The sequence below is a fragment of the Rhodamnia argentea genome, chromosome 5 (assembly GCF_020921035.1).
Source record: "Rhodamnia argentea isolate NSW1041297 chromosome 5, ASM2092103v1, whole genome shotgun sequence".
Lineage (NCBI taxonomy): Eukaryota > Viridiplantae > Streptophyta > Magnoliopsida > Myrtales > Myrtaceae > Rhodamnia > Rhodamnia argentea.
In genome coordinates this window covers 25,811,978-25,830,286 of record NC_063154.1, presented here as the reverse complement: position 1 = coordinate 25,830,286, position 18,309 = coordinate 25,811,978, and the positions used below count along the sequence as shown (strand labels likewise).

Sequence of the window (18,309 nt, the reverse complement as noted above, 5' to 3'; positions counted from 1 at the left end):
AATATTGAGGAAAATTACCAATTATAGGTACCGTTGTTTAAGATAATTTACGATATTATATTGTTCTATTGATTGATTGGAAGAGTGCTATGATTTTGAGAAAATGACGCTATTTTAGGTTATTATTTGAAAACTTCCTAAAATAAGCCATGACAAGTTATCTTAAAAGCAAACTGCAAAGGGCCGACAATTTAACAACGTTTATGAGTTATGACGCATGAGAATTAATAAGAAATGACCAAGTCTAATTAGGGAAGGTAGGTAAACCCTAGATGTACATAATGTCGGAATATGTTTGTATGACAATTTTTTATTCACTATGAAATTGATAACATATTATGAGTCATAAAAAATATAAATAATAAATAATTAAAAATTTGTGATTAATAATATGTTGTTAATCTTATAGTTATTAAAAAAAAGTGCTAGCAAAGTCCCGTAATGTCCAAATTTCTTCTTTTTTCTTTTGGTCAAAATTATATCCCAAGTCTAACCAGCCGATGGATGCATAACGTGAATGACAAGCCGACAGGATTTGACCGTCATCTTTTCTCTCACGCAATCCACAGTGCCCACAAGGAAGCAGACGAAGTGATTGTCGCCTCCCTTTCTTCGAGAAAATATTAGGTACAGACGTGGGAAATCTGACGTGACCCAGACCATCATTCAGCATGTGACACGTGGCGCGTAAGGGTCCCATCGCTCAGGAAACAAAAAAAGAACAATTTCTCTCCTCTCTCTCCACTGTCTCTCTCTGGCGTTGCATCTCGACAGGGAAATCAAGAAGACGAGACTCGAGCTCCACAGCCATGGCAGCTGCAACCATGGCGGCCGAGACTTGACGAGCTCTCGAGCTGCACAGCCATGGCCACCACCACGGAGCTCGAGCTCACAGTCGCGGCCGCCATGGCCACGAACCTCGAGCTTTGCGACCAGGGACAGAGAAGACGTCAGCCACGGCAGCAGAGCTCGAGCCTTGGGCTCAAGCTCTGCGGTAAGACGTCGGCGAATGAAGGGATAGAATCCATCAGAGGCGAGCCAGTCGCCGAAGACTCCGAGGACCGAGGGTGCTCTTCGACGCGGTCCGTAATGGCGGTGGCTCGGCTCGAGGTCGGAGAAGGGAAAAGAAATTGGCCGGAGGAGAGAGTGGGTAGGAGGTCGGAGAGGTCAGGCGAACGAGAGAGGGGCAAGACAGAGAGAGGAGAGAGAAATTTTTCCTTTTTTCTGAGTGGTGGGCCCTATGCACCATGTGTCGCACACTGAATGATGGTCTAGTGACGTGAACCCGGGCGTGGGGTGGGGTTTGGTTTGGTTTGGTTTGGGGGGGGCCACGTCCGGTCTCAAGTTATCTCAACGGTTGGACCAAAAAAAAAAAAAAGTTATCTCAACGGAGTTTCGGCCAATTAGACCTTCATTATCCTAAGGCCCGGTTCCGATTCCGAGTTGGAACCGTGGGCCCGATTAACGGGCCGGTCTCGGGTCCTGATTCATTTTGGCCATGTCTAGGTGTGGGGCACAGTTTTGTTTTTATTTTTCTTTTGCTTTATTTTTTGTTTAGGGGCGAGTGAGATTGGGGAGCCGTGGGTTTTGGGAAACTGGGACATCATCGTGGGTAGATGTAGGAAAGCAAGGAGCGGCGTCCTCGGAGTCGGCGAGGCGCGGCGCGTGCGCCTCACCTCCATGGAAATATCGCCTGCTTATGATATTTAAACGCGACTTTCAAGATTACGGGTTTTTTTTTTTTAACCATACCGTAAAATTAGAGACACCTTGAAATTATGGGGGTCTCAAGTTATCTCAACGGTTGGACCAAAAAAAAGAAAAAAGTTATCTCAACGGAGTTTCGGCCAAAAAGAAAATTATCGACAACTACGATGTCCGAAGTGAAAATTTTCTAACCGTGGTCCGTAAACGTATGATAAAATCAAGCTCGAAATATTAATAGGGAAGGGCTAAAAACTAAAAAGCACTAAAGATTTAGCACGAATTAAATGTTTTTCTTACTTTTTTTTTCCTTTGTTATTTTGGCTGTTTTAATGAGAGTTAATCTTAGGTAAAGAGGAGGAGATGCCAGAGAGTTTCGAAACCGAAACAGGGAAAACGGAACCACCCCCTCAACACCCCCAACAACCGCACCCACCCCCACACACACACACACACACACAATGTCGTTCATGTCGAAATTAGTATTGATGGCCACTTAAGGATGAGTGATTTCAGGATTAATCTCTGAAATCTACCCATCTAAATTCGTTATCGAGAAAACACAAACATAATTCGAATAGTCCTAGGTCGCACTGTTTCCACCAGCACAGAAAATCATCAGCCATCAAGAAAATATTTTGAACACATCGATAATAGGCCTGTCACAAATGGCAAAAGCAGTAAATGCAAAAACCACTTAATATAGTATCTAGACGTTAAGAGGGACGCTTTAGGTTTCATGTGAAAATAGAAGTAATATGTCAAACTTCTAAAAATGCAAACTATCGATCACGAAAGTTGATTCGGAGATTTTCATTTTCCAGGAACCATGACAGCTACAATACTCTCCATAAGTTACAACTTATAAATGCTCTTTTGCAAGTTTCCTTTCCTACAGAGAGAGTTTCTAATCTGGTATGTCATCACTTTGTGGGTTTATTCCTTAAACAACATTTCTCCATCGATTCTCCAACCCCGCTATTCTATCTTCGTCTATAATAATTCGTTGGAGGTTTTCACTCTGATTAGTTTTAATACCAACAATCCTTCCTCAAACAGTTGGTAGCATTAAGAGCTAAATCGTCTTACCCGTTGCATTCTTCACTGGATAATATGATTCATGCGCCACAACTATTAAAGTGTCTTGCAAGCAATGAATTAAGACCATTATAAGAATTCACCACTAGATCCACAATTCTGTCTAATCAGCTCAACATCAGAGTCCAACCACCCTCCCAAAAAAAAAAAAAAGTGAGTGACGAGCCATAAGAATTTTCCAAGTCCTCTAATATACTGAACTATCAGAAGTGGCAAAGAAGCTGATAAGGCACAAGTTGAAGGTGACACCTGCATAAGGCTATGGTGATGGGGATGCAAAACAATGACTTAGTTGTTTCCGGATAAAATGATGGGCTTCAGGCTATTCAAGTGTAGTTGCATTTCAAGAGATGCTTTTGCGATTGACCAAGATGGTCATTTGGCAGGTAAATACAGAGTAGGCAGTGATAATGAGCAAATATATCTAGAGGTAGGTGCTGTATCAAAAAGACAAGTTTGATGCATTGGTGCTCCACTCGACATAAAGCTATAGACACTCGCGATCGCTGGCATCGTGAGACTTATAATTATCTGACATTAGCTTGCATAGTCAAAAGAACAGATCACTATTAGACCAGCATTGTGGTGGTTTAAATCCACAATCACCAACAGCAAGCTATTTATACTCCAATGAGCTATGCTGGATACGATATTCGATGAGATACACGTAGGAAGTAAATAGAATGGAGCTTTCTCGTCGTTTCATACAAAAACTCCTATTGCTCGAGCTACTACTGTAGAAAAAGAAGACGATCAATACTCCCACTTGCGCTGCCCTGGACAATATTTATACACTTATTTATCTAGGGTAATAATTTCAAATAGTAAATAATAGTACACACAAGCTAAATCTGCCCATTAAATTTTTCTTTGGTTTTTCCATTTAGTAGCCATATATAGTTGCAAATTGTTCATTTCACAATTATGTAGACTTTATCATGTGTTCGCACATATAGAATTTTACTAGAAAGCAATTATACAGTCTTTGCATTCTAGAAAAAACTGATAAGAATATGGTGCTTTCGCAATGTTGATAACAATCACCAAACAAATGTAAATCCCAATTAAATTTTAGTTTTTTCTCTTTAATTTATAAATCTAGTCACCCTTTCATTTTCACATAGTCCTTCTCGTTTGAAAATCCAAAGGATTATGGACAATAGTAATCGTTGGTTTCAACGATTACAAGAAACCTTATCTATTTAATGCTACGTGCATTATCAAACTCCCTAGTGTGAAATAAGTAAAATGCAATTCACAACTATCATATTAACTGCCAAAAGTAAGCTTCATATAACAGAAACCAATTAAATTTGTACCATAATCTCTGATATTTCATGAAAATACTTTACCACGTCTAAGCTAGGGTATAGCACAACTTTTTAACTTTGTCCTCTGATCTGACTCTTGGCACCCAGCATTCCTTCTAGAATATTAGCCAACAACTCTTCAAATTTTTTTCTTGTGATCAAACTAAATCCTTGGAAAGATTTTAATGACACGTCCTAGCAATCGAAAAGACAATCTTAATGTCTATATGGGGTGATTTTTACTTAATTGGACTTCTACTTTTTACTTTCAGCATTAACAATTTTATTTTCCTTTTGTTGAAATATGTCTCGAATTTGAGCCCGTGAACGATCTAAGATTTGTTAAAGAAAAGTAAAAAAAAATCGAGCAAAGGGAAATATATACGAAATCGACTTATGTTAAAGTTGATTGTGCGTTGTGTCTTTGCTCAAGAAATAGAAAAGCCCAGCTGGACTCAATCAACCGAAGAAAAAGGATATATGTAGCATATCTTGAAGACGTGATCTCTTTATTTTAAATATATGGAAATCGGTTTCGTGTGAAGTTGGCAGGAAAACGACAAAATAGGACAGTCTAATGTGGACTTGGTTTCGTCCATATTAAGTCAACTCATGGGGACAAATATTTATCCTGCCTTTGGTTTTCTTGATGGGTTGGTTGAAAAACATGGGCATAGGAAATTCATGCGTGGTTACATCCAGTGTTCTTGTTCGTGCGTGAAATCGAAGATGAATTCAAGTGTTGAAGCTAATTGAATATTGAGGTTAGATTTGTGAAATTCTTTTGCGAGATTGAGAGATTATCTCGTTAGAAATTTGGGGCTAAATACTATGTACGTTATTGGATGTAATTGGGGCTTGAGAAACACCGAGAGTGTTTGAGTGACTCGGGTATGGTCTATAATCTCCGTGTATCACTCGTTCTATAGTAGAATTCGTTGTTGCTCTCCCGGTAGACGTAGATCTCTACGATCGAACCATGTATATCTGGTGTCCGATTTATTTTCTTGTTCTGTCTATTTTATTGTTCGATCACTTGTTCCGCGTAACAATTGGTATCAGAGCTAGACTTGTCGAGTTGAAGGGAATTGATGACGACGGAAGAAGTAAAAGTGAAAATCGATAGATTTGAGGAGAAGGACTTTGGTTTCTGGAAGATGCAGATTAAAGACTATCTATATCCGTAGAATTTTATGCAAAAAGAAAGAAGTTTTTGTCCATGCGCCAACTTGAACACATGATAATCAAATACTCGCTTGCTCACCGCCTTAGTGAATATATCTGCGGTCTGTTCTAAGGATTGAACAAATGGAGTACAAAATTCTCCTGTGTCAAGTTTTTCCTTGATGAAGTGTCGGTCAATTTCCACATGCTTAGTCCTATCATGCTGGACAGGATTATGTGAAATACCGATAGCAGATTTACTATCGGAGTAAATCATTAATGGCTTCTGAAATTGGAATCCCAGATCATCCAAAAGTTTCTGAACCCACAATAATTCACACATGCCCCGAGCCATAGAGCGGAATTCAGCCTCTGCGCTTGATCTAGCAACAACGTCTTGCTTTTTGCTTCGCCAAGTAACTAGGTTACCTCCAACATAAGAACAATAACCTGAAGTAGATCGTCTGTCATCCACATTACTAGCCCGGTCTGCATCGGTAAATGCCTCAACCTTCAAATGACCATGGTTCCGAAACAATATAACTTTACCCGGTGTGCCTTTCAAGTAACAAAGAATTCGAGTCACAACATCCATATGAGTAGTATACGGATCATGCATGAATTGACTTACAAGACCGATTGCATAGGCAATTTCGGGACGTGTATAAGAAAGGTAGATGAGCTTTCCAACAAGTCTTTGATATCTTTCGCGATCTACCGGCTCCCCTGTCTTGGCCCGAATCTTTGCGTTTGAATCAAGTGGAGTATCAATAGGTTTACATCCAAGCATTCCTGTCCGAGATAGAAGATCAAGTATGTACTTACGCTGACATAGGAAGATCCCTTGTGAGGAGCGAGCTACTTCAATTCCAAGAAAATATCGCAGTTTTCCAAGATCTTTAATCTCAAATTCCTTTCCCAATGCATTCTTCAATCTAATGATTTCATTACCATCATTTCCAGTCACCACAATGTCATCCACATACACAATTAAGAAAGTTGAGAGAGAACCACTACGACGAATGAACAAGGTGTGATCAGCATTACTGCGGGTGTATCCCCGAGCTCGCATAGCTTTGGTGAACCTGTCAAACCAAGCCCGAGGTGATTGTTTAAGCCCATATAAAGAACGTTTGAGATGACAAACCTTTCCAACGGTAGTGCTATCTACAAAACCTGGTGGAATGTCCATGTACACCTCCTCATCAAGTTCTCCGTGAAGAAATGCATTCTTCACGTCCAATTGTTGAAGGTCCCATCCATAACTTGCGGCACATGATATAAGAATCCTTTCTGTATTCATCTTTGCTACGGGGGCAAACGTTTCTTGATAATCAACACCTGCAGTTTGAGTGAATCCCCGGGCCACTAGTCGAGCCTTATACCTATCCACAGTTCCATTAGCATTTTGCTTAACCGCATAGACCCATTTGCACCCCACTGTTTTCTTCCCAGGAGGGAGGGGCACCAAATTCCAAGTTTGATTTTTCTTCAAAGCCTCCATTTCCTCTAACATGGCATCTTTCCATTTTTTTTGTTGAATAGCAATCTGCCAAGTATTAGGAATAGACACAGAGTCTAAAGAAGAAACGAACGACGAATATGATGGAGAAAGAACATAATAGGAAGTATATTCATCGATAGGATACCGAGGCTTACCAACACAAGACCGTTTACCTTTACGGAGAGCAATTGGAGTTGTTTCATCCTCAATATTGTTGTTATCGATAGGACTAGGCTCCGGCGGTGTTGTATTGGATTCCGGTATTGCCTGTGAAGACTCACCAGGAGGATTACCGGGCATAGCAGCCTGTTTACGAGAATAAACATGTGAATAATCTCTTTGAACAGGTGAAACCTCTTTAGGGGTTACACTTTGATTCACAATAGGCTCCTCTGCCTGCTCTGTTGATAATGGTACCGAGAGCTCGGGGAATGGTTCAATAAATGTCGAACTAGATATCTCAGAGAGTGGATTATCGAAAAAAGCTTCAGACTCATTAAAGATAACATCTTTGGAGACATAAAACTTGCGAGTGGATGGATGATAACACCTATAGCCTTTTTAGGAAGAGGAATAACCTAAGAAAATGCACTTAAGACTCCTAGGAGACAATTTACTCTTCACCTGATGATCTCTAACAAAACAAACAGACCCAAAGATTTTTGGTGGGAGGATAAATGTATTTTTCCCTCAACACATAAATTGGGCTTTTATTTTGCAGAACCCTGGATGGCATACGATTAATTAAGTAGGCAGCTGTAAGAACAACTTCACTCCAATAGGATGGTGGGACATGCATTTGAAATAAAAGAGAACGTGCAACTTCAAGAAGATGTCTATTCTTTCGCTATGCCACACCATTTTGTGCGGGGGTATCCACACAACTAGTTTGGTGGAGAATACCATGCTCTCGTAAAAAAAATTGAAAGGAAGAGGCACAATATTCTCTACCATTATCTGTTCGAAGAGCCATAATGGTAGCATTAAACTCGGTTTGAATTATTTTGAAAAAGGTTTTGAAGGCCTCGAAAACATCACTTTTATGTCTAAGTAAAAAAATCCAAGTTGCTCTACTATAATCATCAATAAAGGTCACAAACCAATCATACCCAGTAATAGATTTAACAGGGGAAGGACCCCAAATATCAGAATGAACCAAATCAAATGAAACGAGACTTCTATTATTTGACTCTGGATAAATAGTTCTAGTCTGCTTAGAATAAGCACAAGTATCACGAAAAAACCGATGATCTTTAACTTGATTCTTTAAACTAGGAAAACATGAATAAAGAGTATGAAGTGGTGGATGCCCCAAACGTCGATGCCATTGTCGCAAAGAAGAAATAGCAGCTGAATTGGAATCTGCAGTGCTAGCCTGGATAGGTGCTGCCGGTGATCCATCTAGCTAGTAAAGTCCATCACGTACACTACCACTGCCAATCTTCACCCCAGTCACCAAGTCCCGAAAGACACAATATGTAGGATAAAAGATTACTTTGCAATTGAGATCTCGAGTAAGACTACTAATTGAAAGTAATTGATTTGGAAATTTAGGAACATGAAGAACCGAAGATAATATCAAGGATGGAGTGCAAGAAATTGATCACTTTCCCGATATAGGAGAAAAAGATCCATCGGCTATCCTAACTTTGTCACGTCCGGGACATGGTTTATATGATTCAAACTGACACGAACATCCCGTCATGTGATCAGAAGCTCCCGAATCTATTATCCAAGGAGATGAATGGGAAGATATACCTAAAAAAGGATGAATAGTAGAAGAAATGGCGGATGCACTAGATGCCACATGAGAGGAATTAGGACCCTTCAGATTAATCATATCCTTGATAATTTGATGTATCTCCTCTTTGGTGACAAAATTCCCAATATCACTAGGACTTGCGGACTCAGAACTAGCTGGCCCAACTACCTCGGCTTCATGAGCTTGTGAACGACCCTTATTCACACCTTTGCCCTTGCCGATTCCCGGTGGTTTTCCATGAAGTTTCCAGCACTGCTCTTTGATATGATAAGGTTTGCCACAATAATCACAGCGAATAGAAGACTTATCTGTTGATCGTGGGATATGAACTTGAGAGGATCTCAACGTGGAAGACATGATAAGAGCCGAACGGTCGGGAGCAGGAGTAGGAGTTATAGAATATAAGCGCTGCCGGTTATCTTCCTTATGGACCAAGGCATAGGTATGCTGAAGGGTAGGAAGAGGATCTTTTTGCAAAATGTTTTGACGCACGATATCAAATTCCGAATTCAAACCCATAAGAAATTGATATACACGTTTCTTATCTTCTTTTTGTTGAAGTCGAACAACGACATCCGCAGCAAGTCCCTCATAAGTGTCATCATAAACCTCCAGCTCCCGACACAAAGTACGTAGTTCTGAAAAATAAACACTAACGGACATACCTCCCCGTCGAAGTTCCCGGATCTTCTTCATCGATTCATAAATCTGAACATCATTTCCTGTCTCAGAATAGGTATCCTTAACCGATACCCAAATATCCCGTGCTTTCTGCATAAAAACATATTGTTTACGAATACCATCAGTCATATGATTCAAAAGAAATGCCTTTACGAAGGCATCTTCACCAACCATCTCGAGAGGGCCGTCGGAGGAGTAGTAGGTCTTGGTTTCTCCCCTGTGAGAAAACCAGTACATTCTCCCGATGCAATACTGATCATCATAGATTGTGACCAAAGTAGGTAATTAAGGCCATCAAACCGAACCGAACAAGCGGGGAAGAGAATTTTTTCATATTTCCGCCCGATTTCAGAAGTAAGAGAATAGACCTTATCACCAGAATTTTCCGACATCACCGCTAAATGACAATAACTCGAGATGGAAAGAAAAAAAAAAGATTATGATCTAATTAGATCATAAAAGTGACCTCTATAGGCCGAGGTTAGGCCAAAAAATAAAAGAGATCGAGATCAACTAAGAGAGTTGTAGGCTTCGGCAAAGAGATGTGGTGGAAGATGTGGTGATGGTGATGGTACAACAACGGAGAAGTTTAAGATTGGGAACCGTAAAACTTGCTCTAATACCATGTAGAATTTTATGCAAAAAGAAAGAAGTTTCTGGAATGGATTGATGATCTTTCTTAGAGCATCATCCCGTATTTATATTAATAGGAGAATCAATCACGTACAATAAAATCTCTAACAATGTGACAATCAAATCCCTCAAAATATGAAATCCCATTAACTAGCCCACTAATCATGGAATTTATGATATTCCATCAATTAGCCCACTAATTGTGGATCTAATTCTAGAACAAATATTACAACAATATCAGATGAAGATACACTTGCCCATGTTTGGGGAGAAACCAGAAACAATGAAGCAAGATGATTGGGAATTGCTGGATAGATGAGCAATAGGTGTTATTCGGCTGAATTTGGCCCGTAACATCGCGTTTAATATCGTCAAAGAGAAGACTGCTGCCGGTTTGATGAAAACCCTGTCGGACATGTACGAGAAGCCCTCTGCAATCAACAAGGTCTATCTAATGCGACGTTTGTTTAATTTGAAGATGAGCGAAAGTGCATTAGTTACTAATCATATCAATGAATTCAATGTGATCGTTAGTCAATTGAGTTCGATTGATATTGACTTTGAAGATGAGATACGTGCTTTGATTCTATTATCCTCATTGCTTGATAGTTGGAATACTATCATTCTCGCTATTAGTAATTCCTTTGGATCAACAAGTTTAACTTTTAATGGGATTTGAGATTTAATTATGAGCGAGGACATCCGTAAAAGAGAATCTGGTGAATCTGTATATACCGCTTTAGCAGGTGAAAATAGAGGAAGAACTAGTATTCGTGTTAGCAAAAATAGAATGAACTTGAATAGACGCAGTTAGTATAGGACTGGTGTTGACATCTAAATTTTGACTAAACTTTTCAATCTTTTTTGCATAGAAAATTAGAGCTAATCTTTTAGTTCTAGACAAAAATAATTAAGTCATTTTTCATTCATGCATTGCATCTGCATTTATCCGGATCGGCGGTGCGAGATCGAGCTTAATTTGTCGGGCGATTTGGACTTAAACCGATGGGGAAATTTTCTAGCAATTCATGGACATATGTGCCGAAAAATTTAAAACAATTTTGGAGCTTATATTTTAGAAAAAAGGCTTTATCTAAAATGCTAATTATTTGGAAAAAGCCTAATTAAGCTCACAATTGACATGAAAAATTCGACTAGCCCATCTATAGGGCTAGGCCAAAATTTTCAGCTCATTCAAGGATCAATTTGTGCAATTACACCCTTCGGGACTTAATTCAAGTTATATTTTGAGCCCGGGTTTATTTTACAAAAATTAAGAAACTTTAGGCACTTGATTTGGAACACTTTTATCTATAAATACAAGTGTTATGCCTAGGGTTGAGGGGGGCCAATCCAATATTCACGCACGGATTATTCGGGAGGCCACTTTATTGAATACACGGCCCTATTGTGGAGAGCAATTGACATGAGAGAGGGAGAGTCTTCTTCTTCTTTCTCCCTGCGGATCGAGGAGGCCACACAATTCGTCATATATGGCCACAAATCATCGCGAGGGAGGGTCTGAGTCTATGGAGAAAAGAGGACTTTTCATATGAAAAGGACGGAGAAAAGTCAAAGGAAGAGGGAAAGGAAGCCGTCCGCAAAAAATAGTGGAGATATTGTCTTCTTTGTTTTGTGCAGGATCGGACGCCCACAACGGAAAGCGAAAGAAAGTCTAAGGCGTAATACTTTGAAAAAGAGAGGAAAGATCGCAGCCCTCGAGAAGGATGAAGACGGTTCAAGCGATGGTGTTCATGGTGTTTCTGGTAAGTGCAAAAGAGGATCCATTTACTGGGAAGTCAAAGGAGGAATTCATCAGAACACACGCCAAAGAATAGCCACAAAAAGACAAGAGAAGAAAGGGACGAAAAAAGACAAAGGAAAAAACAAAAGGGTGGAGGAGCCAACGACCAAAGCACACATCGACAACCCATGATGTTCCCAATGGTCTACCTTTTGCTAATCCGGGACTGAGCCCTTTATTATTCTCCATCTTGTTTTATTATTACAAGTTAAGGTTGGAGAAATTATCTGTAAGTCCAACCCTCTCAGTCGTGCCCCCACGGCAACCTCAAGCGCCTAAAGGAGACTTCATCTTCACAAAAGGACACAACGTGTGAGAGACGTTTATTCACAAATTTCTGCAGATTTTTAGGTGGATTCGTGGTCAAAATTACTACTGCAAGTCGAGATGCGCCTTCACCGAAACCTTTGATTCGTGCACAAATCCCCTTGGCCAATCGGTTCAGTTTTCAAGCTTGAATCACAGATTGGTTTGGAATTCGAATTCGGAAAGTTATCCGCGAAGTAGGTAACAATCGTAATCTGAATATATTTTAGATATATTGTTGCCTATTTCGAATTATTCTTATATAATCATATCTTGTAGAATACCATATATTTTCGGAATATTCAAATAACTCAAGATTCAAATAACTCAAGATTCAATCAGATTTTCTTTTTAGGAATATTGAATGCATCTTTAAAATTCGGGAAGTTATCCGATATACTTTGAAAAATTTCAGAAGATAATCTTTCCATTTTTTTAAAAAGATATCAATCCTTTGTGGATAGGAGACTATCTCCTTGAAAATTTCAGAATCCCTTAAGGATTTTAAAAATTCAATAAATATTTGCACATCTTTAATCAAAACTGCCTATAATGTATGCTCCCCGGTGCCTAGTCCCGTCGGAAAATTAAATCACACGCCTTAGCCACGATCTCGTGGAATGAGATGGTGATTTAAATATAGAAATCCGTATTCTGCCCTTTGGCGAGAAGGGACGTTGTATTTCTATATATTATCCGCATACTGGCTCGAATCTTCGAGGATGTAGCGGATAAAATTTCGCTCCGGCCCGGATCTTTGGGGATGAGAAGATTTATCGGAAAATCGGATTTAAATGTATATTATGGGCATTTTTGTTTAATTTTGTTCAAATTCATCTGTTTCAATTTAAAAATCCGAAAATAAAAAAAAGGGAAATCAAAAATCACAAATCATCAATCAGAAAAGGCATTTTCATGAAACTTGGTACCGAAAGGGTGTTAATTAAAAATTAACATAATCAAGTCCTCGAACACTAAATCTCTAGTTAGCAGAAAATAAAGTATTCTCCCGTACTTTATTTAGATATCTAATCTACCTACCAAAAAAGATTAGTGGCGGCTCCTAAATCAAAAATCAAACCTAAGTTGCGAATTGGTAGGGCTTGGGAGAGTCTGTATTAGGTTAGTTAATTCATCTAATTAACCTAATAATCCATTAACCTAAATTAATTTTTAGGTCGCAACAGCTGGCGGTCTTGTCTATTGGAACCGTGGCAAGAGAGGGCATCTTAAAAGGAATTGCTTAAAGTTGAAAAATGAGAAAGGTATGGAAATTAGAGTTGAATATGCGGATGATATTGCAGCAGTAGCGAAAAATTCTGATGGTGATGATAGTGTCTTGTCTCACATCGAGAATTCGTCATTTGACGGATGAATTATGGATTCTGTTTGTTCTTTTCATGCTACACCAAATAGGAACTAGTTTGCTACTTATCGCTGCACGGATAGTAGTAAAGTGCGGTTGGGGAACAACGCCGAATGCGATGTTGTAGGTGTTGGTGATGTTAAAATCGGGATGCGTGATGGTATTGTGAGGACATTGATTGGAGTAAGACACGTTTCAGAATTGAAAAAGAACTTAATTTCCTTGAGTGCCCTAAATTCAGCTAGATGCGGGTATTCTTCACAAGGTGGAATTACGAAGGTTGTTCGAGGTGCTCTGGTGATAATGAAAGGAATCAAGCATGGTGGCCAGTATAAACTTCAATGTGAGACATTGGCAAGTTTCGCTCCGAAGATATCGACATCTATTCGAGAGTCTAACAAATGCTCGAGGAAGACTTGGGTGTTTGTGTTGAAGCACAAGTTTGATGCTATTGTTAGGAATACGTGATCGAGAGTTTTGATCGAGACGGAGACCGGTAAGTCGATCAAGCATGTGTGAACCGACAGTAGTATGGTGTTCTACTCAAAGCTGGTAAATAAATTCTACATGACAAAAGGCGAAATACTGCACTAGTGCCGGTAGACCACAACAATTTGCAGAATTGATTAGCAGGACATTACTAGAGATGGCCCATAAAATGATCTCTAGTGCTGGTATGGCTAGAATAATTCTAACGGATGCGCTTGGTATGACGAGCTACCCGATGAATAGATCTTTATTGATCGCGATCGGATTTCGAACTCCCGAAGAAGTGTGGTCGGGTAACGTTACTGATTATTCTATTTTTGGAATGCTTGGTAGCACGTGTTATTATCAAATAAGTGATGGTAAGCTCGATGTGAGGGCAAGATGCATATTCCATGGCTATGCAAGAGGTAAGTAGGGTTATCGGTTGTGGTGCTCGAATATAAATTCACCAGTTCGCAGCAGAAAAGTTACCTTTGACGAGTCTCCATTACTTCAAGGTAGGAGTGTTTGTGGCAATATAAATATGGATTTGGACGGTGTTCAGCTTGAGGTAGAGTTGCAACTAGAAACTCCCGAGGTAGCGGATATTATCGCGATAATCGATACAGATGGTGCTTGTAGCGAGGTGGAGCATGTAGAGTTAATAGTTGTTGTTACTGCTGATATTGACAATGTACGTGTTCGATCTCCCGACAGATATGGATGCAACGGTGATTTTGCTTTATACGTGATTAAGGAGCTCGTATCAGAAATTTTTTGTAAAGTAGTTAAAAGTGCATGTAGAGTTGATATTCTGATGAGGTCCACGGTTATAGTGAAGTTTAAGCGTGATTTGGACTTGGATGATATTTGTGGCGGTTGAGCCCATTAGGGCCGTAGGAGAGTAGTAGTGAAATTCTAAGTTCCAGCAAAGCGATTGTGACTAGGCTCAAATATCGAGCCAGGCAGAGATTGTTGAAATATGTCTCAAATTTTAGCTCGCGAACGATCCGAGATTTATTAAAGAAAAGTAAAAAAAAAATCGAGCAAAGGGAAATATATACGAAATCGACTTATGTTAAAGTTGATTGTGCGTTGTATCTTTACTCAAGAAATAGAAAAGCCTAGTTGGACTCAGTCAACCGAAGAAAAAGGATGTATGCAGCATATCTCGAAGACGTGATCTCTTTATTTGAAATATATGGAAATCGGTTCCGTGTGAAGTTGGCAGGAAAACGACAAAATAGGAGAGTCCAATGTGGACTTGGTTTCGTCCAGATTAAGTCAACTCACGGGGACATATATTTATCTGGCCTTCGGTTTTCTTGATGGGTTGGTTGAAAAATGTGGGTAGAGGAAATTCGTGCGTGGTTACATCCAGTGTTCTTGTTCGTGCGTGAAATCGAAGACGAATTCAAGTATTGAAGCTAATTGAATCTTGAGGTTAGATTTGTGAAATTCTTTTGCGAGATTGAGAGATTATTTCGCTAGGAATTTTGAGCTAAACATTGTGTACGTTATTAGATATAATTGGGGCTTAGGAAATGCTGAGAGTGTTTGAGTGACTCGAGTATGATCTTTAATCTTCGTGTATCACTCGTTCTATAGTAGAATCCGTTCTTGCTCTCCCCGTGGACGTAGGTCTCTACGATCGAACCACGTACATCCGGTGTCCGATTTATTTTCTTGTTCTGTCTATTTTATTATTCGATCGCTTGTTCCACGTAACACCTTTGGTATCTAAAATGTGATTATTATTTAGTATTCAAGACCTATCTTAAATCATATTGACGTAAACATTCAAACTAATGTGAGTATTTATATTCAAGAGCACCAAGTGGGCCTCGCATTTACACTCAAGGCATTAGGAAATATCTAAGCACTTCAAGAAAGACTCGGCATCTTAAAACTGCCACCTCAATGCCAAAAAAGTAAGGTGGAAAGCAAACTATCCCTTTGAGCACCTGTAGAACTTTCCTCATTCTTAAAACCTACCAATCTTTCTTTTCAGAATAACCCAGAAAATGGTAACGGAGCAAAAGGCTTTTCCTATCGACACAACATTTTAGCCTAGACCAAGCTAAGAGTTCCTCTCCAACAAACCCTGCTGCAACCCACCAATGTGCAAGAGCCATAAAGTAGTATTCCAAAGTCTCAAACCCTCTAGGCAATGAAGGAGAAGGAGAGAAACAAATGCTCACGGTGCATTATCAAGTCGCTTACTTCCCCGTCCAATAAGCTAATTATTTGGAATAATTGATTCTCTTCAAGCTCCTCACTTTGTATTTTTGGTGGAGAGGGGAAGAGTAGTGAAGAAACGTACAGATGCACTGTAGCTTCCAGATGATAACGATAACTACGTTCTGTCAAACATGTGGTCTGGCGGTGCCTGCCAATCAATTACACGCCTTGTTAGTGGAGATGTTGCAATTAATGTCTAGCCGATAGAGTAGATTGGTAGATGAAGATAACCTCCATTCTGTCAAACGTGAGCTCCGAATGTGCCTGCCAATCAATTGTACGCCTTGTCAGGGGAGATGTTGCAACTAATCATTAGCTGATAGAGTGGATAGGTAGCTGAAGATAACCTCTGATGAACTTCCTCTGGTCCCTTGTCTCCACCCCTTTGCTGGTTGAGGCTTGGCCTTTGAGTCTGCTTGCCTCTACTTTCAACTAATTTGGCTTACTAGGCATCAAAAAGCATAAACGGACTAGCATACCCTGTTTCCCACTATAATAAACAGAAGATTGTGCCACAGAAATGCCTACTAGCATACCCTGTTTATCCTTCGATTTCTGGAAAGGGGGCCCAGAAAGTTATCTACCGACCTTATCTGGGACCATCTCCTGGTTGCCTGCAACAATAAATCAAGAGTTTCCCTTTAAATCTTGGTTAAAAAGATGAAAGACTATAATAAACAAAAGTTTGTCCACACCAGCACAGAAAATTATCAGCCATCCATAAAGTTAACATCTTTTTACCGTCGATGACAGGCCTATCCTAATAGTAAAAGCAGTAAAATGCAAAAACCACTTAAAAAGCAGTTTTCAGAAGTTTAAGAGGGATCGTTAACGTTTCTGTGAAAATAGACGTGGATATGGCAGACTTCCTTTTCAAAGTGCAAGCTATCAATCACCACAGTTGATCGGAAGTTACAACTCAAAAATGCTTGTTTGCAAGTTTCCTGTCCTGTAGAGAGAGTTTCTAATCTGGCGTGTCGTCTTGTTTTGGTTTTATTGCGTAGACAAATTTCTCAATACAGCAACGTTATCCATCCAATGATACGTGCATTATCAGAGGCGTTGCGGCCGGCGATGGAGGAAGACTAGGAGAGGCACTTAATCTTGAGCGTGGAGCTCCAGTGGCTCTTAATGGCGTTGTCAGTACGGCCGTTGAGGAGGCGGGCGATAGCGGACCAATATTGCCAAACCTGGCGTGGGCGCTCACGATGATCTCGTCCTCCCCTGGGGTGAAGGGGCGGTGGTCCACCTGTGGCGAGTGGCGGTTGTTAAAATATGTCTCGAGTTTGAGCCCGAAGCGAAAATATAAAATTACAGCGATAAATAAATGGATAAGGAAATTGTTTGTTGGGTGAGAATTAGCTTTGATAATTATTGCGTTGAGAATCCAAGATGGAAGACTTTAACGTGAAAAGATAATTGAAGAAAAAGATAAAGATCAAGAAAGTCCCAATTTGAATATTCGTGGACATCGGGATTGCATGTTGTGGAATATCTTCTGTTAGGTGATATCTTGGAGATCTCCTTATTGCAGTCGGTAAAGAAAAAAAAGAGATAAGTCCAAAAGTGAAGAAAACAACAAAAGGATAAGTCCAACCGTGGACTTGAATAGTTCAGTCAAACTTGGATGTGAGTGTCATTGACCAATATGTGCAGAAAACTTTTGCTGGCTTTGCTATATATAAAAGCAATGAACGTCGCGGATGGTAAGGGTTTTTCGAATGCACGAAGTCTTGAAGCGTCAGTTTATGATCGAGTGCTTGGCAAGGATTTTCTTCGTGAGTTTTGTTCGTAGAATTGCATCAAGATTTCAAATATCGAAATCGATTAAATTTTGAGATTAGATTTGTGTAATTCCTTTGTGAGATTGAAAGATTATTTCGTTAGGAATTGAAGGCTAAATACTGTGTGCGTTCTTGAATGTAATTACATCAAGAATTTAAGTGTCGAAGCCGATTAAATCTTGAGGTTATATTTGTGTAATTCTTTTGTGAGATTGAAAGATTATTTCGTTAGGAATTGAGGGCTAAATACCGTGTACGTTCTTGAATGTAATTGGGGTAGAGAAACACCGAGAGTGTTTAAGTGACTCGAGTGTGGTTATGTAATCTTCGTGTATTGCTTGTTCTATAGTGGAATTCGTTGCTGCTCTCCCCGTGGACGTAAGTCTCTACGACCGAACCACGTACATATGGTGTCCGATTTATTTTCTTGTTCTGTCTATTTTATCGTTCGATCGCTTGTTCTGCGCAACACTAGTTGTACCAC

General features: G+C 39.7%; 1 long non-coding RNA gene across 1 annotated transcript; it reads right to left on the bottom strand.

Moving 5' to 3' along the window:
* Nucleotides 1–3,357: 3,357 nt before the first annotated feature.
* On the bottom strand, nt 3,358–17,294 carry LOC125315022. The gene is made up of 3 exons (XR_007198370.1): nt 17,062–17,294; nt 12,034–12,035; nt 3,358–3,368 (listed from the first exon to the last, which is right to left on the bottom strand). It is a non-coding gene; the product is annotated as an uncharacterized LOC125315022 (long non-coding RNA).
* Between the last annotated feature and the right edge of the window lie 1,015 nt (nt 17,295–18,309).